This window comes from Canis lupus, chromosome 27 (genome assembly GCF_003254725.2).
Source record: "Canis lupus dingo isolate Sandy chromosome 27, ASM325472v2, whole genome shotgun sequence".
In the NCBI taxonomy this organism is placed as follows: Eukaryota; Metazoa; Chordata; class Mammalia; order Carnivora; family Canidae; genus Canis; species Canis lupus.
This window is the reverse complement of record NC_064269.1, coordinates 17,090,216-17,098,626: the sequence shown is the minus strand read 5'-3', so window position 1 is coordinate 17,098,626 and position 8,411 is coordinate 17,090,216. Positions and strand designations below refer to the sequence as shown.

General features: G+C 37.8%; 1 long non-coding RNA gene across 8 annotated transcripts in view; it reads left to right on the top strand.

Moving 5' to 3' along the window:
• Window positions 1-1,223: 1,223 nt before the first annotated feature.
• LOC112665588 (uncharacterized) overlaps window positions 1,224-8,411 on the top strand; it is a 119,551-nt gene continuing 112,363 nt past the window's right edge. For 7 of the 8 annotated variants that reach the window (XR_004809857.2, XR_007406308.1, XR_004809858.2 and 4 more), the window contains exons 1-2: window positions 1,224-4,377; window positions 5,685-5,763. This is a non-coding gene — a long non-coding RNA (uncharacterized LOC112665588). Of the gene's footprint in view, window positions 4,378-5,684; window positions 5,764-6,452; window positions 7,198-8,411 lie in introns of all 8 variants that reach the window. The other variant, XR_003140479.3, reaches the window with a different exon arrangement.

The window sequence follows — 8,411 nt, the reverse complement described above, 5'->3', positions numbered from 1 at the left end:
ATATTATAGACTATATTCTCTGTGCAATACTTTTCATCTCATGGCTTACTTCTTTTGTAACTGCAGGTTTGTACCTCTTCATCCCCTTTTACCTATTTGCCATTTAGGAAAACATTTTCACTAGCAGTTCAGAAATAGTGGCTCATCCCATAGAAGAGGAGGAATTTATAGCACTGACGATATAGCAGATATTTATAGCTCAAATATGGCAGTTGACAATTCAGATTGGATAAGAACAAGATGTTTCTGTCTTTTTGTAAGGAAAACAGGATGTTCTTATTTTTGTGGCTTATCTCAAGAGGCAAAGCTTTCAGGATTTCCTGTTAGTGCTTTTAGGAGGTTCCTGTTATTCATGGTTTATCTTGGAATGCAAGGTTATTAAGAATAAAAGTTTTCTGGTGCATAGTAAGTGATTTGTGGACAGCACTAGGCTAAGGGCAAGATGTTATGTTCCCATTCTCCCCTCTTTGCTTGCTGTGCCCACTTCATTATTGTGGTTTCCTCTAGCTGGGGACCTCTTCCATTTCCTACCCTAGCTATCATCTAGAGAAGACTTACAGTGTGATTTTCTAGGCAGCTTATATAAGAATAATAAGCAACATTACTTACCTTAAATCATGCTATTTATTCCTAGTTATATGTGTAGAAAAATATCTAATAAATGTATACAGATAAAATGATTAAGCATATTACCGTATATGTATGCGTATATACATACACACACAGTTGACGTTGGACAACGTGGGTTTAAACTGCACAGGTCTACTTATATGTGGATTTTTTTTAGTACAGTACTGCAAATGTATTTTCTCTTATGATTGTCTTAATATTTTCTTCTCTCTAGCTTACTTTGTTGTAAGAATATAGTATATAATATATACAACATACAAAATATGTGTTGACTTTATATTTTGGTAAGGTTCCTTAATAGTAGAATATTAGTAATTAAGTTTCGGAGGAGTCAAAAGTTACACACGGATTTTTGACTGTTGGTGTGAGGCATCTTGGGGCCCCTAACCCTTACACTGTTTAAGGGTCGACTGTGTGTGTATATGTATGTATGTGTGTATACATATGTATATGTATGTATGTATGTATGTAATAAGTTAGGTTCTTCACTTTTAAACCATACTGCTCATATTTAGATTCAAAATAGCAATTGCTCTTCCTCTTCCTTTTTTTTTTTTTTTTTTTTTAGATTTAATTATTTGAGAGAGAGAGTGAGAACACATGTCAGGGGGGCATTGGGGGAGCAGAGGAAGAGGAGAGAGAGAATTCCAAGCAGACTCCCTGCTGAGCGTAGAGCCCAACACAGAGTTCAGTCTGAGAGCTTGGAGCATGATCCAAGATCATGACCTGAGCTGAAATCAAGAGTCGGATGGTTAACCAACTGAGCCACCCAGGCACCCCAGCAATTGCTCTTCTAATACTAATTTTCAGTTCAGTGTAACTTATACATTATCATTTACTACTAACCCTGGATCATTTCAGTTGGGTATTGTTAGTGTTCAGACTAGGTGCAAGATGGAACCACTTATGCTAAGCCCACATCAGCAAACTGGAATTGAACTAAATTTCTATGCTTGGCTCTCCTAGAGAAAGTGGCCTCAGCCAACCAATCAGTGCTTGCCTGCCCAGCACAAGTCATCTGACCTCGCTCCCAGACTCTCCTTTGCTCAATATAAGGGAAGTAATCCTGCGTTAACCAATCAGCAAATGCCAAGTATAACTTCCTTGTTCCTTCTCACTTTTGTCTGTAAACATTTCTTGCCTTGCATGGTTCATTAGAGCTCCTTTCTATCTGCTAGACTGGATGTTGCCCCATTTATGAATTGCTGAATAAAACCTCCTAGATCAGCAAATTGTGGGAAATTTTCTGTTAACAGTATCAAGGATAATTGTGAACACTTATTGAATGGTTAGAATAATCCTTGCACACAGTGAGTATTTTACAAGTTCTAGCTCATTTCACCCTTTAAAAAAACCCCTCATTGATAGGTATTTTTACTGTTATCATACCCATTTTCTAGACAAGGAAACTGAGGCCTAAAGAGATTAAGAAACATGACCAAGTTCATGTGTTTAGTTAGTGGTAGAGCTGGGATTTGAAGCCAAACAATTAGGCTGCAGAGCTGGGTTCTTAATACTATATGGTTGTCCCTACACCTTTAAAATAAAAACTCTTGATAGTTCTTGGTAATCATAAAATATAGTTACCAGGGATGTAAAACTAAAGGATATCTTAGCTACATCTTAATTTTGCAGTTTAGGCAACTGTTTCAGAAGAGTTGATTTCTCAAGATTTCTGAGCAAAGGTGGGACTAGAGTATATTTGCCAATCCCTTGTCCAGTACATTTCCTAAACTTGATCTTTAGGTTATAACTCTGAAGGGGGCTGAAAACAAACAGAATAAAGAGAAGCCAAACGAGTGACTTCTTCATTATTCTACTAGTGTAGGTTATTTCCAAGTGGGAGTGTCCTTAATCCATGACAAAGTGAAAATAATGTATATTCTTTTTATTTAATTTCTTTTTATATCTCATATCATGTCTTACTCCAAATTGGAAACAACAATGCCATGCTCATGAATTTTTGTGCATTGTTAAAATTTTCCATTAAGTAAACCCTTGATTTAATTTGAGGCATAAAATGTATGACTCAGGATCCTTGCAGGAAACAGCTGGGCAAGTTCAAGCAGGTTAGGCAAGGAGATATTAATAAAGAGGCTGTTTATAAGGGTGTGGACAGGATTAAGGGAAAGCAGGGATAAGGGTGGTTTAATACCCTTAGACTAGCAATAGCAGGAAGCCCTTACCTCTCTTAGTCCTGAAAGCAGGGAATGAACAGTTACCAAAACTAGAAGAGAGTGGCTATACGTAAGGCCACCTACAAGGAGCTATGGCTTTTGGGAACCAAAAAGGGAAGGGGTGCCCAGCTGGGAAGGATCCTGGAAGAATAGATACTCAAACCCCATTCTCCATCCCCCTTTTGATCTCCCGGTGCTTCTGCTTATAGTTTCAACCCACCTATAAGTTAGAGGTCAAGAAATCCCAGTTTGTGCTGTCTATAAAAATCAGTCTCTTAAAGCCCTGAGTAGAGAAGGAGAGACTGGAAAATAACCAATTTATAAGCTACTGGTTTTTAGATAAAAAATATCACAACAGTTTGAAAATTAGAATAAGAGCTCAGTCTGAGCCAAAGTAATAATTGTTAGTGTTTAATAACAATGAGGGGGATGGCAATTGTGGTCTCTCATCAAGATGCTGAGAGGCGGGACAATGACAGATTAAGCCCTGTCTTTTTCTCGTTAGCTTCATTGGTTATTTTTATTTTTATAAAGTTATGCAATTCCTAACTCAAATTTATTGGTCATTTGCAAATGGAATCAAATGCCTATCATTTCTATTGGATAGACTTTAAGAAAATCCATTAATGACATTTATTTAAATATTTGATCCCTATTATGTGCCAGGCAGAATATATCAGTAAACAAACATGTCCTCTTGGAGTTTACATTTTAGTGTGAGAGCAAGAAAGCAAGCACATGAAGAAAACAATGTGTAGAGATAAGGACTATAAAGAACAAGTTAGGATGGGGGCAAAAGGTTACTGGGGAGAAAGGGAGAAGGAAGGGGAGAGACAGAGGGGGATTAGTTTTGCTTTGGTTGTCAAAGGAAGGCATCTTTAAGGCTGTAACATTTTTGATGAGACCTGTTAAAAGATAAACTAAGGGATATTAAAAAGTTTATCAGAGCAAAAATTGATTGGAATTAGGCAGTGCCAAACCATAGTTATGAGTGCCGAGCCAACAGAATTCAGGGGAAAGACTTATTTATTTAGATAAAGTACAGAAGCGAAGAAAGGAAGTTATTTGGCTATATATTAAAGTCTAGTTGGCTTTTAGTGATTGATTATCCTTAGTGTTTTGATATTGGAACATTGAGGCATTTATAGGCTTAGATTTGGGTTTGCACATGTAGGCCAGTGTGGCATTAGAGCCACCTCAGTCTAATGGACTACTTGTTTAATTAATATAACAGATTTGAAGGATAAAAGGAGCTAACCACTCTGAGATCCAGAGATGGAAGAGAAAGGCTCTGATGCAAGAATTGTGCTTGGTAAAGTTGGAAAGATGAAAGGAGCAGGTGGAGGGTGTCCCCAGGGAAAGAGAAGAACTATGGTGTAGTAAGCAGCGTGTGCATCCATAGGACCTTCAAGCCTGGGACTCTGAAGGTTTCAATTCCGGGTTGCCATGGTGGTGATGAGAGCACTCAGAATCTGAGATTCTTAAATCTCGGAACCATGGAACCTGCGGGTGGCTAAGTGCTTGGGCTCTAACCTCGGAATCTGAACCCTTATTTTTGCCTAAGGTGAATGTAAGTTGTGATTTATAATATATATGTGTGTATATATATATGTGTGAGTGTGATTTATAATAATAATAAAAAATTTATACATATTTGGCCTTCATGTTGTTCCTGGTACAGACTCTTAAAATTATTGGGGTTTCCTAAGAGCAATGGAAGTATCTTTTGCTTATAGTATTTGGTCTTTTGTCCTTGGTTCCTAAAATAGCTCCAAAGCCTTAAAGGTGAAAGGAATAGGGGATCCCTGGGTGGCTCAGCGGTTTAGTGCCTGCCTTTGGCCCAGGATGCGATCCTGGAGTCCCGGGATTGAGTCCCACGTTGGGCTCCCAGCATGGAGCCTGCTTCTCCCTCCTCCTGTGTCTCTGCCTCTCTCTCTCTCTCTCTCTCTATGTCTATCATAAATAAATAAATAAATAAATAAATAAATAAATAAATAAATAAATAAATCTTAAAAAAAATTTCTCTTTCTGAAAAAAAAAAGTGAAAGGAATATGTCCTGTTATTCATAACAACCCCCTTTCAACCACACTTGAATTTATGTTAATGCAGTGACTTTTGGAAAGCCCCCCTAAGGATGCAGGCTTGGTGTCAGGGGAACTAACCTGAGTAGAAGGTTGGAACTTTCAGTACCATCCTTCATCTCTGGAGAGGGGAGAAGGGCTGGAGGTTAAACCAGTCACCAATGACCAATGATTTAGTCAATCATACCTGTTTATGCAGCCTCCATAAAAACTCGAAAGAACAGGTTTGGAGAGCTTCTGCGTTGGTGAACACTTGGAGATTTGGGGAGGGTGGTGCACCCAGAGAGAACATGGAAGCTCCCTGCTCCTTCTCCTAAAACTTTCCCCATATATTCCTTATATCTGGCTGTTCTGAGTTATATTCTTTTGCAATAAATTGATAATCTAGTAAGTAAAATGTTTTCCTAAGTTCTGTGAGCTGCTCTACCAAAGTATTTGAACCCAAGAAGGGGTTCATAGCCCGTAGGTCTGAAACATAGGTGACAACTTGTACTTGTGATTGGCATCAGGTGTGAGTGTGGGGAGGGATTTGTGAGTCTTTAACCTGTGGGATCTGGTACTATCTCCAGGTAGATAGTGTCAGAATTGAATTAAATTGTAGGACACTCAGCTGGTACTGCAGAATTGCTTGATGTGTAGAAAACCCACACATCTGGTGGCAGAAATGAAGTAGTGTACAGATGGTCCCCAATTTATAATGGTTAAGTTTATGATTTTTCAACTTTATGGTGGTGTGAAAGCAATATGCGTTCAGTAGGAACTGTACTTCACATTTTGAATTTGTTCTTTTCCCAGGCTCATGGTATGTGGCATCATTTTCTTTTGCCGGGCAAGGGTGAAAGGCCATAGTTCCCAGTCAACCATGATTACGAAGGTAGACAACTAACCCTTTCAGTGCAGTATTCAATAAATTACATGGATATTCAACACTTTATTATAGAATAGGCTTTGTGTTAGATGATTTTCCTCTACTGTAGGCTAATGTAAGTGATCTGAGCATTTTTAAAGCAGGGTAGGCTAAGCTATGATGTTTGGTAAGTTAGGTGTATTAAATGTATTTTCAACTTAGGACATTTTCAATTCATGTTTGTCAGGATGTAACCCCATCATAAGTTGAGGAAGATATATAGTAGTGGAATAAATATTGAGAGTGGAAGAGAACCACATGGAAGTGCGTTTTCCTTAGACTGAATCTCTTAAATCCTTGGTAATTCAATTTCTTCACTTGTAAAATAAAGATAGTAATATCATATCTTATCCAAAATCCATGAGGACAATATGTCTGAGAATTTCTAAATTGTAGTATTTTAGAGTGCTATCATGGTGCATATATCAGGCATTATGAGATACCCTCATGGGGCTCTAGGGCAAATCAAACATGAATTTTTCTGCATTGAAAGGTATTCTGTTGTTTTTCAAGCAATAGAATAGCTTTTAATAGATGACATAAATGTTCAGCCATGTCATGGATGAATAGACATTTACATGTTCAATTGAATAAACTGGCTGCTTTGCTTTGATTAGTCCTACTTGAGTTAATTAAAATATTTCCATTTCTTCTAGTATTCATAGCTCTCTATACATTTTACAGAAGCTGGAGATGGATTTTTAATACTGTTTACCAACTGTACGGTTTTGATGGACACTTTAATCATGCAATACAACTGCAAAATCTACCACTGGGAGCTATACAAGTCTTGAACCAAATTGAGAAAAGAAATTACATGAACACAGCCATTTTATGTTGATGTTAACTTGAGAAAAAAAGAACCAAAAAAGTTCATAACACAATCATTTTTTCAAATAATTTTTCAAGTGTCATAATCTTCCTTAAATTAATACCCCGTGTGGTAATTAATGTTTTTTGATGCTCTGTTGGTTTTGTTTTGCTACAAAATAACATTGCTAATTAGTAAACTAACAACTACATCTAAACCTTCTAAAATGATAAAGGACCAACATTCCTCCAAGCTTGCAAGCCCTAAATTCCACTGGCAGCTGCCTTGTAGAATTTCATAGGCTTTTCAACATCTAAAGTACCAGAATGGATTATGAGCTATTTTTATGTGAGAAAGCTCCTGGGACGTGGGATGGATTCAGTTCTCCTTTAGGCTGGACGACCACCCATCCAGAATGCTAGAAAACAAATTCAAGCACTGAACACAACATTTCTAAATAAACTTAGTCTGGGCAGACTCTCAGAGTGACCCCACAGTCCCCATTTCCTGGGGTTCACTCCCTTGTGGATCCCCTCCCTTCAAGTGTGGGCAAGACCTGTGTTTGCTTCTAACTGAAAAATTTGGTAAAGGTAAGTGGATGTCTGTGATTGTATGCACATGATTATGTGCTTATGTTATATAAGATTATAGTTTCCATCTTGCTGGAGTCTCAGTCTTTTTTCCCCCTACCTCTTATCCTTGCTGGCTTTGAGGAAGCAAATGACCATGGTAGGGGATGCCATGCAGCAATGAATGTGGGAAGCCTGTAGGAGCTGAGGGCAGCCTCTGGTTGACAGGCAGCAAACAAAGCACACATACACATGTACACACACACACACACACACACACACACACACACTAAGCTAAAGCCCCCAATCCTACCACCTCAAGGAACTGAATTCTACCAATAACACGAGTGAGCTTGGAAGTGGATCTTTCCCCATTTGAACCCAGGGGAGACTGCAGCCCCAGCTAACCCCTTGATTGAAGCCTTGTGAGACCCTAAGCAGAAGACTGAGCTTGGACTTCTGACCAATAGAAACTTTGAGATAGTAAATGTGTGTTGGTTTAAGTCACTAAGTTTGTAGTCCTATTGTTACACAGCAATAAAATTAATAAATGTATGGATATTCATACCTTTTTACCTCCTGATTTTTAAAAGTTATAAATAAAAAGCATTATAAGTAATCTAAATAGCCTCACATCTATTCAAGAGAAATTTTGCCACCAGAAGAATTTGGGCAGCAAATAGAGGAAAAGTCTGTTGGTTTTCGGTCTTTTGGGCTTCCAAATTAAGATAAGGGATTGTAGACTTGTACCGTATAACCTTATGAGGTTCCTGGGGGATGGAAGAAAATACTATGTGTTAAGGAGTTTGGAAAAGGATTTAGCGCATCGTAAGTACTCCATAAATATTGGCTATTATTATAATTATTAGAATCAGAGCTCCTGGGGCAGCAACCACTAGTAGGTAGGATCTTATCTGAAGGGCTTCTCCTGTGACTTACAGGGAGATGTTCCATTCTCCTTACGTGTAACGTCTGGTCTACTTATTAAGCTGGTAATTTTCCATTGGATACAGCTTTAACAATAGATACTACCCTACTTAGTTTCTGTCTTTCTCTTTCGTGGCTGAGATTTACTATTTTGGGATTGGTTTGTTTGTTTGTTTTGGTCTTACCATAATTACAAGAAAGCATTTTAAAAAATCACTTTAAAGTTATTGAATTATAATTAATATACAATGTTATATTAGTTTCAGGTGTAAAACATACTGATTGAACAATTCTATGTATCACAAGAA